Source organism: Vespula vulgaris, chromosome 3, assembly GCF_905475345.1.
Source record: "Vespula vulgaris chromosome 3, iyVesVulg1.1, whole genome shotgun sequence".
Taxonomy (NCBI): Eukaryota; Metazoa; Arthropoda; class Insecta; order Hymenoptera; family Vespidae; genus Vespula; species Vespula vulgaris.
Genome location: NC_066588.1, coordinates 10,723,973 through 10,740,485, shown reverse-complemented (window position 1 = coordinate 10,740,485; position 16,513 = coordinate 10,723,973). Strand labels below are relative to the sequence as shown.

General features: G+C 28.9%; 1 protein-coding gene across 7 annotated transcripts in view; it reads right to left on the bottom strand.

Annotated features, from left to right (window-relative positions):
• Positions 1-7,709: 7,709 nt before the first annotated feature.
• The window catches only part of LOC127062196 (potassium voltage-gated channel subfamily KQT member 1), a 60,376-nt gene continuing 51,572 nt past the window's right edge, over positions 7,710-16,513 (bottom strand). For all 7 annotated transcript variants that reach the window (XM_050989962.1, XM_050989956.1, XM_050989959.1 and 4 more), the window contains one exon: positions 7,710-16,513. This exon is cut by the window's right edge and continues 2,353 nt beyond it. The gene's annotated coding sequence lies outside the window, so the exon portion shown is untranslated.

Here is a 16,513-nt window from a genome sequence, read left to right as displayed (position 1 = left end):
ACGGCAAGAGAAGCCGACTTCATGAATGAACTCCGCCGCTGCAGGTCGGTAAAAAGTCATCGGACGTTCTCTTTGTCTCTCTTTCTCTCTTTCTTCTTCGAGGGCACGAGCGCGCGCGGACTCGCAGGCAGGCGCAGCCAAGCAGGCGCAGGCAACCAGCCAGGCAGGGGAGCGCGCGCGCGAACGCAGGACAAACTGGAAGAGGCACAATGCAGACAGCATACGTGATTGTTTTCTAGGCGAACCCGTGAAGAAAGAGAGAGACAGAGAGAGAGAAAGAGAAAGAGAGACTGTTCGAACACTCGCGAAGGAATACTCGCGAAGGTAGGCAAGAAAGAGACGCCACCGGAAATCATCATTCTCGGCGGGAGTTTTAATCCCGATGGAAAACCGGAATCCATGGCCGTTCCGTAAGCCGCGCGACTTGACTGACGATCAAGCGAGAAAAGGAAAGATCCAATGATCCGGCCTAACGAAGCTTGGATTCTTCCCTCTCCCTTTCTTTTCCTTCCCACCCCTTTCCCCCTACTTCCCAATCCTTCTACTTCCCAACCTACCCGCCCTCCCTATCCTACTATCAAACCTTTTTACCTTCTCGATTAATTAGGCCGACTTCGAAGGCGTAGCGCCGTACCTTTCGACGTCCGCTCTCGCGGACCTGACATTTTCTTTTTTTTTTCTTTTTCTTTCTTTTTTCTTCCTTTTCCTTTCTTTTTCTTTTTCGTTTCTATTTCCCGTCAATTCGTGAAATAAATTGACGACATGTTTTCATATTTTCTCAGGCGATAAGCCGAACAATACTGATTTTAATTTTCCCATTTCTTTGGAAAGGGAATTTTTCATTACTTTGAAAAGATACTTGATTATTCTTATATTTTCCGATATAACGCTCGAACCAAAAGATCATCGTATTTTTCTCCTGTGAATTTATTCGATCGAAAGATCAGTCATTATCGTTCAATACGAAATGCTCGAGTACGAAACTATTCGTATATTTCCATCGACAATGCTCAGATACATACGCTTCGGTGTATTTAATCAAATACGAGAAATTATTTATTTCCCAGTAAATTTGGTTAAATAGAAAAATTTTTCTTTTCTTCTTTTCTCTTTGTTTTCTTTTTTTTTTCTTGCAATTTTCCGACGAAATACTCCGATGCAAAGATCTGTCGTATTTCCCCAGCGAATTCACACAGGTACGAGAATTTTTTGTATTTTTCAACAAATATACACAAAGTACGAAGATTTTCTTATCGCGATAAGTCGATGTATTCGATTATGAGAATATTTAAGTATATTTTCCATCGAATTTACTTGATTGAACTTGAGAACTTTCTGATTACTCATATATCTACTTCTTGAGAACAAATTGTTCGCTAAATATATCTGTTCGAATATAAAATTATCCAAATTTCCACGTGGGTTTACACAAATTCGAAGCTTCCTTAATTTCATGTCAACAGATTTTCGATTGTAAATACATTACACGAGTTCGAAGTTGTTTAAATTTCTTGCGAGGAGCCGCTATACGTGTGTATCGTCGATGCTATACGACGATTAACGAACAAGCGGCATGTATCGAGGTAAGCGAATTTTTATTGTTTATAAATCGTCAAATTACACATGTACATACGTTTCTCGTTAATCGAAAAAAAATTTTTTTTATTTGCGTTGCTTCATCGTTTAATCAGAAGTATGAAAGAAGTACACACACACTCTAACGATAATTATTATTACAATAATCTTCCTTTTCTACACCGTTAATCAAATACCATATTTATTCAGGTGACAAACTCGTATTTAGATTTGAGATACATAGTTATTTTTCTAATTTTCTTTATTTTAAAAACTTATATATCTATCATTTATTTGCAAGTAGTAGAAAGGAAGAGCAAAACTCCTTTTTGAAAAAAAAAGAAAAAAAAATTTCTCCAAACTTTCTCGTATAAACAATAGTATAATTACGTAAGAACGTTGTAATATTACTTCTCTAATATCGATGTCATATTAAACGAATTTAATTCAAGGAAGTATTCACGCGATGATCCAATCATAAATATAAAAACGAGACTAACGAGTAAATTTATCGCGTATAAACAAATTCATCTTGTTGTTTTAGCACGAGATCATCTCCCGTTGCGTTCGATAGACTTTAAGCGTGTTCGTATATTCTCGACGGCACGTATACCAGCTGGTCCAGCTTCTTGTCCATCGTCGACAGCTGCAACGAAAACGAAAAATCTGAATCGGAATGGGTGAGAGCAAGAACCCTGAGGACGAAGGGTGGGAAAGGGAGGGAGAGAGAGAGAGAGAGAGAGAGAGAGAGAGAGAGAGAGAGAGAGAGTGCGTGGAAGACGAGCGTGAAACGCGAAGAAGAGACGGAGAAAGAGAAAGAAACGTAGAAATAAAAAGAAAGGAAATGATCAGAGGCGAAGGAGGAGATCACTGGACAAGGAGAGAACCGGATGTAACGAAACGTTCGATACAAGAAACGTATAACCGCTTTTCGATTCCCTTTCGTCACTCGATCGAGATGTCCTTTCGATGTTCCTACGAACGATCGTATAAACTTGAGACGAGGAAACAAAAGGTCCTTGCGTCTTCCTTCTTAAGTCATCCTTGACTTGGTATACTTGATCACTACCATGTAATAAAAATAATTATTCCTACGTATATTATCGTTTGTAGGAATGAATGAATGAATGAATATTCATGCGATCTAGAAATCATTCGATAATAGAAATGAACTAATAGTATGTGGGTGAATCGATCGTTGTAATAATAACGATGATAAACCTGTAGTTGATTTATAGACGCGAGATGTTTATTATTGATTATTAAATAACTGTGATTCGAAATGAAGGATATCACTTAACTTATTGTACGCGCCGATCGTTAATAGAATTTTATGAGTATCGATAAATATATGTATTCATCTAATATCTTTCTTTCATTAAATTTTTGTAAATAGAAAATGCGAGAGAATTTATTGCCCGATTTACTTTCTTTATTTTATTATTAATTGTAATGATATTAATATTAATTGTATTAATATTAATATATTAATAATATATTATTAATAATTATATATATTAACATATTAATTACGTATTAATATTTGCTATTAATTATTATATATAATAATTGTTTGCTTTACTATTAATAGAAATATATCTTAACGTTTAATATTTCAAATGATGCGAATGAAATTTCTAGAAATTTTTAATGAAGTTTGTAAATTTTGTAAGTGTCAACCATTGGTGATTTATATGATATTCGTATTAAACGTTTTTTTTTTCAGAGTAAACATTTTATCTGAGTGTACACTGCTGAACAATGTACAATTATTTCATTTATAATTATAGAGGGTTTTTGACTTTGGAAATGAACTTTGGAAAACCGTCAAGAAATAACGTTCATTTAAAAATTCGTAAAAAAAAAAATTGAAAAATCAGAATCTTTTTTTATTTTCGTAGAAATGAAATTTTTGTCGGTAAATAAAAGGAATTTCTTTTTACATGGAGTTATATCTATCGAGAGCTTTGAGAAATAAAAATCATTCGAAAATATTTGACAAGTGAGAAAAATATGGTCGTCGGCAGACGATAAATTTTTCTTGAAGACGTTCGATGGACACTCTCCAAAGCCGAAACGATTCATTTAAAATAAAAAAAAAAACGGTTATTCAAGTTAACACCAAAAACGAGTCGTTGACGATCTTCGATTTTTAAGACCAACTTTTTTTTAGGAAATAACTAAACACGGAAGATTTATGAGAGACGTCGACTAATCGAAATTCAAACATGGAAAATTTATGAAAAAAATTATCATTTTTAATAGTAATTATTAAAACATGAGAATCGATTAAAAAAAGAAAGAGAAGTGTAAGACGAATCGTTATGTAACACGAAGAATTAACGATCTCTAAATATTTTTGAGCTTATTTTGTGCAAATTTAAAAACGATCTATCGAATGGCTTTTCATATATCATGTTAATTTGTTTTGGAAAAACTCGTTTAATCTTTCAAGTATTGAAAAGTGTCTATTATTGTTAAGTAGATAATTTTTTATTGTTATCCCTAGTTATCAATTCGAAAACCATAAATAGTGCAATTTCAGTTTTATTTGAAGAGGATCGTTCATACCCCTTCTCTTTTTCGAAAATCCTTACTGAAATTTTCCTTTTACGCTTCGTGTCCCGCGTTCAAATTTCAATCGAATCGATGTGTTTGATTGAATCGAATTTCAATTAAATCGATGCGTTCAATTGAATAGAATTTCAATTGAATCGCACAAATACGCAATGTTACCTTCATTGAAAGTACATTTTAAAAAAAATTTTGAAAGTATATTTTCAGTAATTTTCAGGATCGATGAACTCTACTGTCCTGGATTTTCGTTATCACTCGCATGTATCATGTATTTCTATGAACATTAATCAAAGTTATAAGGAACCTTCCTCGGCCATTTTGACAAAGGATTGATAAAAATTAAAATGCCAGAAAATAACGTATTTTCTATGCGTAATTAACATAATTCGAACGCATTCTATTCAGAGTCCTATAACTTTGTCAATTTTATAAATGTTCATGTAAGAACTTCTGGCTATATTCTTAAAAAAAATTTTGAAACTTTAAAAAGAACAAAATTGCAAGAAGAAAGAAATAAAAGAACAGGAAGAAAGAAAATACAAAACGAATTTCTAAGCAAATATGACTCTTGAAATAATTTTAACAAATGCAAAACAGAAGTATTCTCTAAAAGTGATAAAATTATTTATTTATCGAAAGTATAACGTTCAAAGATCAAAATTCAAATTTCATTTAAACTGATTTAACTTCAAATTTAATTTAATCCATAGATATTTGTAAATCAAAGATTTTGTCCTTCTTTGGCGAAATCATATATCTAATCACTAATCTTAAAAAAAAAAGAGCGTTCATCGATCTATGTGTATTTATAGAGGAAACTTTTTTTCTTTCCGTTTAATTAAAACCTTTTGAATCACGAAGAGTGTATGTATGTATGATGTGTCTGTAAAGGGATGTATTTTCTGCACACACACAGACACACACACACACACAAGTATCTAATGTAGGAAAGGGTTTTTAATATGTATTCTACTTTATCTTCGGGTGGCTGCGAAGATTCTCTGTTCTCAGAAGAGTTTTCTCTTCGAGAACTGAACGATCGAATTGAAAGAGCTAAGCAATAACGACAACAGATGTCGGAAGAGAAACGACATCGAGATTCTCACGAAATAATGTCATTCCTTGAAATAAAGTTTCTCTAACTTAATTAATACTAATAAGTAAATACTAATAAGTTAATCAATATTAATAATTACCTATATATTCGATATTAATGAAAAAATAAACTAGATAAAAAAAAGATATAAATGAAAGCCAATTTCAAAGTAATTTAGACCTTTCTCTTCCTTCCTTTCTTTTCTTCTAAAATCTTTGGAAAAGAAAAGGGTGATGATAAGTTAACAAAAATGGGACATAGTAAGACGAAGTGTACGATTAAAAAGTATAAAGTTTATAATTATACTGAGGTAGATATAATTTAATATATATATATATATAAAGATGATAATAAAAATAAATATTGTAATAATATTACTTAGTTGTATAATTGGAAAATCTGGAAATGATAAACAATATGATTTGTAATTATAATAACGAATAGTTTTTATATGTAATTTGTAATTATAAAATGAAATAATTTATGAAGTATTTTATATTTATATGAATATATAATGTATAATATATTAAAACAATGTTTGTATATAATGTATAATATATAAAAAAAATGTTTTATTTACATTAATCAGTGTAACATTATGATCTGAAAATATTATAAATACAATTTCCTATATCATGTAAATATATTTTTAATGTTTCAAAGCAACAGTAATCAAATCATTTCTCATATATAATTTTTTAATAATACGTATATAATGCATATGTACAAATATAATACATACATAGAAATATGCGATAAAATTGAATGAAAAACAAAAAAAATGTATTTTTACTAAAAATATTTTACTATAGTATTTGGCAAAAGTAAAAATTGAGCGTCTTTTTTTTAATAATGAAAACAATAAGGAAGAGAAAAAATTGTATCTACAATTGCTGGACAAGTGCTTTATAAATTGGCGAGTCGCTAGGAAATACATTAATTGTGTATGATCGACGTCAGGATGAAACCTTCAATTACTTTATTGGCGCTGTTCGTCATTTGGGGATTAACTTCTGTTGAAGGATTAAAGGTATTTCGTGAAGAAATGGTATTCGTCTTTTTTTTTTATTGCTTTTTCTTGTGAATTTATTGCTTTGACATTGAGTTAACACTTTGATAACGGATAATGCATAGTAGTGCATGTTTTCAAAAATAAATGTTGAGAGTAGTTGAAACGTAATAGTACCTCTTTCTTAAAGAATTAAAACAGTAATAAAGGAAAGAAGAGAAAAAATCGCTTTCCCTATATGTAAAGTTTCACGAATAAATGTTGAGCAATATCTTATAAATATCTTTAAAATATTCGAAGTTGTACATTTCCAACTCTTTATGAAAAATTTGTAGAAGAGGATTAAACTTGTTAGCGTATTATTAAACTTATTTCACTATCGGCTATCATCTTCGCGAAGATTAATTAAAAATCACACGTGATTAAAAGAAAATAAATTTTATTTATATTAAATAATTAATTTTACTTTAAAATATTATTTTGACACGAATTATAAAGTCAAAGATTAATTAATTCTTTTTTTATTAAAAAATTATATAACATTCTACTCGCTCTATGCAAAAATGAACAATTTATTTCACCGCAATAAAATTTAATTTACTTCCATCATTTGTTCTAAATTATTTTAGTTTTAAACTGATACTGACTCAGTCGACTTATATATTCCTCATTCAGCTTCCCCAAAACTTTCTTCCGCTCAGTAAAGTATCAACTGATATTCATGGAATATTATTTTCTAACTTGTAATTAAGATCTTAATGTTTAAATCTTAATGTTTTAAAAAGAGAAATATATGTAAAAGTTTTATGAGTAATTTAATTTATAGATCAACTCGATTTGTTCAATTTAATTTAATTTTCTTTCTTTTCTTATTACAACAGTTACCCTTACTACAAGATACTTGTGACGATAGCGATGAATGCAATGATAATGACAGTAACAAGGAGTATAGTGACATCAACGAAAGAAATGACGGAGATTATGACTACTCTTCCGAGAATTGCAATAAAAACAAGAGGGAGAAATTTAATAATGAAAATGACAGGAACATTCTAGTTTAATCTACATTAGATTCTATTTTAAAATTTAAATCGATATAAATACAAAGATTACAAAAAAAAAGAAAAATTAGGATAAAGATAAATTTAATACAATAAAATTACATACGAAAAATGTATTCGAAATAGTTTCCAAAAAAAAAGAAAGAAGAAAGAACCCCAAAACTTGATAAGTAATTATTTAAGAAAAGTATAATTATTGTGTTGCAAAATGTAAGATGATATAAAAATGTAAAGTTAAAAGAATAATAATAAAGTTCAAAAGAATTATGTAAATGTATTCGTTATTAATATCCTTTTTAATCCAACGTTATCATATTCATCAATAAATCTATTTGAACGGAGTACAAGGATCAATAGTGGAACGGAATTAACGATATAATAAAATACAATATTCCAGAGAATAATAGATATGGTATATTCAACTTCAACTAATAATAATTTATAATAATAATCGCCGTATTATATGCAGTTGTATAGATTAATGCTGTAGCAAATGTACAATATTTGACAGATTTGGTTACGTCATACCAGCCACTCTTTAAAATAATGTTATATGTATATATCGTTTATTGAAAAGACTCGCATGTATACGTATACGTGCGAGTGTATAAAAGAGAAAAAAAGAGAAAGAGCAAGAGGAAGAGAGAGAGAGAGAGAGAGAGAGAAAGAGAGAGAAAGAAAAAGAGAAAGAGGGAGAGAGAGAGAGGAGAGAAAGGGAGAATAAGATTGAGCGTATACGTATTGTTTGCGCGTACTCTCTCTCTCTCTCTCTCTCACATAACACACACAAATGCGTATACATGCGAGTCGAACATTTTGGTCCATCTACGTCCATCGAATTTTCACGTTTCGAACCATAGACGTTTAATTTATTTCGATTTGATCCATATCTCTACTTCTAATCACGACTTATCCTTTACGTGAACGAGCGATTGGCCGGATGGACCGTGAGAAAATGTACAGTTGATAAGCCTCGACTATATAATATACTCTAAAAAGTTGTGTTATTTTCTTTTTCTTTGTTGTTGTTATTATTATTATTATTATTATTATTATTATTATTATTATTATTATTATTATTATTATTATTATTATTATTATTTAATTATTATTATAATTTTTTTCCTTTTTTCTCTTTTTTCTTTTTTTTTTTTAATAATAATAGACCCTTTGAGAGAGCGAGCTACTACATTGATTCATGATAATTGGAAGGACACTTGCAAAATACGTTTGCCTCGGAGAAAGATTTTCTAATTCGCATTAAAATCGTACATATTTTAAGAAGTTGTTGCTGTTGTTGTTATTGTTGTTGTTATTATGTATATTATTATTATTATTATTATTATTATTATTATTATTATTATTATTTCGTCATCTTAATATTAATATCGTTAAATTTCTGTCTTTCTTTTTCTTTATATATCTCTTTCTTTCTCTCTCTCTCTTCCTCTTTCTCTTTCGTTTTATAAGTTATTAACGTTAAATGTAATTATTACTATCGTCGTTCTCTCTCTTGTCATCGTTATTAATGTGTATTATAATCAGTAATTATATATAAAGCTATATATGTATATACATAGCTATATATATATATATATATATACTACTAATATTTATTATTATTAATAGTAACTCTTCCTTAAGAAGAAATGTTCATATTTTATGGCCCAATAAAAAGATTAGGTGTCAACGTTTCGAAATTGCTCGTCTCTTTGATAATGATCCTTTAGTATTTTGTTTTTTCTTTTTTTCTTTCTTCTTTTTTGGTTAATGTGGTCATCATCGAGAAGAAAAAAGAAATAATTTCCTCCTGTCTGTTCTCTTTTTCTTCTTTTACATGCTTCGTCGTCATGTTTTTTCGATCGTTATCAGACGACGAACATACGCCGTCGATGTTTTTTCAATATTGAAGATAACACCTCATATATATTCATAATCGGCATTGATGATACATCGTGTTCTAACTTAATTATTTTTTCGCACTCTTACTAATTCGATAATTGTGATAGTAATAATAGTAATAGTAATAGTAATAGTAATAGTAGTAGTAGTAGTAATAGTAGTAGTGATATATATATACATACATATATATATATATATATATATATATATACATATATATAGTAATAGTAGTATTAATAGTGTAGTAGTTTATAAAAACTGAGTTGTTCGTCGAGAATCGTATTGGATAATTTGTTGGATCATGATTTCAAGATTTAATAACGTATTTATTATTATATCATAATTCACCAAATTATACAAACGATTCTTGCCAGTAAGTCAACAGTATTGTCGACGAGGTACTACTAGCAGATAGTATAGGCAACTACGGTGATATGATTGAGTTTCAGTAATTTCATGTTTCTCTAGCTCCAAATAGTTCGAACGTTCGACCAATATTGCCCGTTTATTCTCTCTCTTTCTCTCTTTCTCTCTCTCTCTCTCTCTCTCTCTCTCTCTCTCTCTCTCTCTCTCTCTCATCGATCGTTCACGTTTCTAATTTTTTTGTTCGTTAGTTTGTTTTTATTTATTTCGGTATTCTTCTTCCAATTTTCACTTTTTTGCTTTCTCCTCCCTACTCTTCCTGCATCCCTCAACTTATATTTTTACTATTTCTTTTCTTGTTTATTTCGAGAAGAAAATGGTCTGGCGCGTTGAACGTTACGCCTTGATTTTTATCAAACACTTTTTTGTACGTACGATTGTCGAGTTGATCGAAGACGAAGAGAAGGAAAAAGAAAAAAGAAAATGAAAAAAGAGATAAGAAAAGTACGACGATGCAAAAATCTCTCTTGGATGTAAAAGAAAAAGAAAGAAAGAAAAAAGAAAAGAGAACATCGACAAAGCGAAAGATCATGAACGCGTTATGGAAAAAATCCGAACCTTCGAAGCTAGGTTTTTTCTTTTCGTTTTATTATTATTATTATTATTATTATTAGTATTATTATTAATTATTTTTTTTGTTTTCTCTTTTTTTCTTTTTCATATTCTTTCCCCCTTTACATTACCCCAATATCGAAGTTTAAAAGTTAGTTAGAGAGATCGTCGAAAAATAGAAAATATGGACTTCTTTTTTTTTCGTTACTTTTATTTTCTCTGTAAATGATAAATGATCGTTAGATTCGGATAATCCCTTTTTTTTCTATTCGGGCGGCTGGAAAGAGAAGGTTTATAGTTTCTTTTTTTTCTTTCTTTTCTTTTCTTTTTTTTTCATTTTCCTTTCTTCCTTAAATATATAACACTTTATACTATAATTATAGATTATACTATAATTAATAGGTATGTGTAAGTATAACGCTTTGGTCTCTTTTTACATATTCCTTCATGTTATATATTCTTTCTTGTTGCTCGTATAATTTCCTTTCCTTTAAAGTCTACTGGATAATTGTCATGTAGGATAAGGTCATTGATTATTATTTGGTCTTGTTTTTTTTCTTTCCTTTTCCTTACTCCCCTCTAACCATTGCAACGTTTACGTTCGTATATTTTACTTAAAACCATTCTCAGTTTGTTCTCAATCTCGTTTCTTGCCTTTGTTTATTTATTTATTTTTTTATTTCTTTACATTCAATTTTCGTCTTGAAACGCTATTCGATCAACATCAGCTCAAAACCACGTGACTTTCTACTTTATTTGATGTATTAAAATACCGTTCGCTTTGTTTTCTCCTTTTTTTTCTTAATCTTCTTTTCCTGAAATACATATTGTATTTTGGTCCTAACAATTGTGATATCAGAATAATCCGTGTTTCTTTACTTCGCTCGAAACGAAGTTTTTCCGATGACATATTTAGCAATAACATCTCTTTCTTTGTTTCTTTCATACGTATAGGAGGATATAAGCGAAGAAGTTTGTCTTAAAAATTCAAATGAGAAATAAAATAGGTACTCGCGAAGTAGCGTTTCATGGTATAATTTATGATTTTTCTTTCATTCCATTTTCTTTTCTTTCTTTTCTTTCTCTCTTTCTCTTTTGGTTAGACGAGTTGTTTACGATTTTACAAGATCGTTTTAATTTCTTTTAAAAACTTCGATAAGCAATAATTCTTTATCGGATAATAAGTATCGCATAAATATTTATACAAAGAAACCTTATATTTTGCCTTATATTTTCGTATCAATTTGTAAAATGATAGCAAACGATTTATACGATATCACGAATAAATACGATTCTACGTGGATAAAAATGAGAAAAGGAGATTATTTTTCTTTTATTTTTATCTTTTTTGTTTTGTTTTGTTTCGTTTCGTTTCGTTTTTTTTCTTCTTTCTTTTCTTTCTCCACATTTACCTTCATCTCGATATTATTTTTGCAAAGATTATTATGCAGCACCTTTTTCATCTATTTGTAACTTTTTTTGTTACACATTCGTATAGAGAGTTATTTATATATCTATCGTCAAATTTGATTCGATATAATAATAATAATAATGATGATGACAAGTTAAAATTCGAAAGAATGTACAGTTATTCATGCTCGATTTCTTTCTTCCTCCTTCACATTGTTTTTTTTTCTTTTCTTTTCTTTTTTTTTATCCACTTTTCTTTTCATGTAATCGTACAGTTATAATACGTATAATAATATCTAAATAACGTTTAAACGTTTACAATTATTTCCTTTTTGGTATGTCATTATATATTATTAAAATCACAGAAAGACAAACTAAATTCCACGCTGGTTTTCGTTTTTCGTCGAGATTCAACATATTCGCGCGTTACGCTTTATTCGAGATGAGCCTTCTTTATTATGTAATTAATTCGAGGATTTTTTTGGTGGGATCTCGAGTCGACATAACGTATGTACGTTAATATCCGTAAATAAGTACACGTGAAAATTTACACGTCGTTGATCGAAACTCTTAGGATATAAAAAAGTGTTAACTAGAGGAAAAAAGAAATTAATTTAAAGTCCTTAAATCTACAGAATGTAAAATATAAAATGAAAAATAAATTACAAGTACAAGTATCTTACAAATTAATACTATTAAGCGTACAATATGCGCGTACGTAGATTCGCTTCGTTAAATTAATTTTCACGTGTACTCAAACCCTTAAATGCATTATAAAATATATTAATGTTTAATTTGCAGTTTAACTTGCGCGATCTAACGTACATGGAAGATTTTAACTTGTCATGATATTTCGTTAAAAAGAAAAGAAGATAGAAGAAAAAGAAAGAGAGAAATGATATCATAATCTTTCATTATTTCCACTTTTGATATTTATTTTACGATGATGGAATAATATTCTTTTTTTCTAAAAATGTTCGAAAAAAATTCCAAAACATGCATTAAAGGGTTAAGTTATCTCCACATCAAGGTCGATTATATGCATATACTTATTGAAATTCTAAAAGTAAAAGAAGAATGTGTTTTCATGCTTCTTGGTAAAATACTAAATGGTAAAAGACTAAACGGATTTACATTTCGTAGAGAGTGTAAGTACACGTCGGAAAGTCAACAATATGCCATCTTTTAATACGACGACACTTACTACTACATCGAGAATGCATTTATGACGTTTCGGTAAACTTTTACTTTGACTAACGTCGATATTTCGTAATTCGTGTTATTATTAGAAGCTAATTATCCTTCTTATACTAGATTGCGTGTCGTTATCACATTCTAAAATTGCGAATAACAGATTTTTATTATCGCTTCTACTTTCTCTAATCGGACTTCTCGATCGTCTCCTCATTATTTTTCGTTTACGAAAAGTATTTGTGTTTTATTTATTTATTTATTTATTTTCTTCTATATTTTATTTTATATTATTTTATTTTATTTGTTTTTTATCGAGATTCTCTTATTCTCAATATTCATCGATAAGTCTCGAAAGAAAATCAGACGACCTATATCGATTTTCCTGACAAATGGATATAATTTTCTTTCTTTCTTTCTTTCTTTCTTTCTTTTCTTTTGCTTTTCATAATCGTATTGCGTGTCTATTTCCTCTTGTCATACATAATTTTGCGTCTTTATCCATTCGTCCTCGACGATCTATTAGCATTTACACCTTGCAAGGCGGGTGTATACAAGATCACGTTTCACCTAATCGAATGCACCAACGCATATAATATATTAGGAATTATAATGTTTATCATGCGTTATATAATGTATAATACATTATACGTATGTGTGTTATATACATACACACACACACACGCACATATTATATATACACATTATACGCATTATTATCGGCCGATTCACGAACACTACTTGCATTTTGAGATCCTTTACAAGTGTATACATATACCTATGTATACATATTTGTACACATAGGTACGTTAATCATGCAAAGAGAAAACGAAGCACCGAGATAAAATTTCAAAATGAATTCATGTCCACGATTATTTCAATATATTGCTCCTTGACTACGAAAGGTATCCCTTTCTTTTTAGAATCAGACAAAAGATTCGTTGTTTCGATCATCATATGCATATTACACACATTGCATGTAGAATGAATGAAAAAAAAGAAAAGAATAAACAGAAATGTGTGTGTATGAGTGTGTGTATGTGACAGTAGAAAAAAGAAAAACAAAAAAGCTTTAACGATCTCGCTCTACTTTAAAATTAAATAATGATTATTTATCGCTATGTCAATCAATCGATCGATCGTCTAATCTAAATTGTTGCTAAATCCGATAGCTTTTAAATCAGTTTACTGCACATAAGAAGCAAGAAGCAATATATCATAAAGCTATCGTCAAGATGTCATTAAAACGATTATTTATCTTCTTTCTTAATTATGTACGAATAAGTCGAGATAAGCGTGGAGAAGAATAAGCGATTTTTGTCTAATAATAATAATAATTTTTTTTCAATTTTCGTCTAAGAATAAAGCGATTGTATTTTATTATTCGAATCGTAAGAAATAAAGTCTCTCTCTCTACTCGAATTCGAACAGACTATAATGAAGTTTAAATTTGATTTCTGACTTCATACAGAATTACGTTTCTCTCAACTTTGATATTATATATACACATACATACATGTATATATATATTTTTTTTCATAGATACATTACTATATATAGTCTACCGTCTAATTCGAATGAGAAGCGTTTTGAAAATCAAATTTATAAACGAGTAAAAATAAATTTCTATATTCGTTACAATAACATTTTTGTTGGTTTTGCATTCGAATATAATACACGTGTATCTATACTTCTTTTTCCTTTCTTTTTCACTTTTTCGATATTTTATAAAATAAAATTTTTATATTATCTAAAGAAACCTATCGATGATAACGATGGTTATTGATTGTCTCTACTCATACTATCTCTAACTATCATACGTATGTAAATGTCACCATGTTCTCTTTTTCAATGTTACATTAATATTCAAGTTATACAATAGAACCATCAATATCTAAACAAATTTTCTATTTTCATAGAATATTTATTACTTCTCTATTAAAATAAATACTTATTTTGATAACGATCGAAATTAATTATGCTTTATAACGATTCGATGCAACGTTAAAAAAGAGAAAAAGAAGGTAACATATAAAATAATTTTACAATAATTCGATATAACGTTAATATTAAAATATTTTAAATAATATCGCCGAATCATAATCTAACTTATTAATCGATAAGTATGTTTAAAATTATTTAATTCGTTTGGATAATCGAAAGTTCTATCGCAAAATATTTTTCCGATATTATTACAAATACTTTTGTAAGATTGTCCGATATAATCGTCGCTATTAATGTTTTTGTTTCATATGTTCGAAAAATTTTAAATTCATTTGTAAATTGATCGAATTTTGTTTGATTTATATTCATTTTTACGGATCGACAGACACGATTATTTATATTTATCAATTCGTCGATCTCCATAATAATGAAAAATTTCGCACAACGAACAATATCTACATACACAGTCCTAAATTTCATTGTCGTCCGTATTTTCTATGTTTCTTTTTTTTTCTCCTTAAGATTTTATTTTTTCTACGTTATATAAATAGTTTATTTTATTATTATTGGACCGTCTAAAAATTTGTCTCTCTACGAAATCGATTTGCGTTACGTAGTGGAAATAAATTTAAAGTGAGAGGCACCGTAAAATGTGCATCTTATACGCGCGCACATGCTCATAATAAGCGTGATCGTGTATGGAGTATTATTATTATTATTATTATTCATGTTTCATTAAAAACTATAATACGCCGTTTGCTGCATTTCTTTCTTTTTTTTTACTTTTTTCCCTTTTTTTTGCTTTTACTTTTGCTCTATTATTTGAATCGAACAATTTTCGAAAGGACAATGTAGTAAAATCTCTCTCTCTCTCTTTCTCGTTTTTCTCTCCTTTTTTTCTTTCTTTTGTTTTCGTTTTTCTTTCTAGTTTTATTTCGAAGAATTGAGGAGGAATGTGTAAGTACATAGAGACAAAATTTTGGCGTATGGACCCTCTTAAAGATGTTGAGAAGCTCGACGAGCTATCGTGTCCAACTTACACAATAATTTCAACATGTTTACATCATTCGGAGGTATTAACGTGTTCCAATTGTTAGACACGATGCTTGCCATTTTTCTCCCTTGATACAACATCATAGTTACGTTACATGTTACGCAATTGTGTTATACTTTGGACCCTATATACGCCGATATATATATATATATATATATATATATATATACACGTGAGTATGTACATATGTATCTATACACACACACACAACTCTATACGGATATATAAGATGTGTGTAATATATACGTACATATGTGTATAAAAAGAAATGCCTTTTTCTTGTGAGATTAAAAATATTCTTAAAAGCCTCTCTTAATTTAATAATAAATTTCCTACGATTATCGTGTGTATATATTTACATAGCTTTTTGGTTTTATTATTGATATATAATAATATGTATAAGGTGATAGGTATGTATAGCGCGATTAATAATTACGATAACAAGAATTATAAAACGAATAATAGTAATAATAATAATAATAATAAAACAATAATAATTATGACAAACAATACTAATAATAATAAAAAAATAATAATGACAAATAATACTAATAATAATATTAATCTACTGCTACTACTGCTATTACTACACTACTACTACTACTACTATTATTACAACAACTACTACTACTACTACTGCTAATAATAATAATAATAATAATAATAATAATAATAATAATAATAATAATAAAACAACAACAGCAATAATAATAATAATA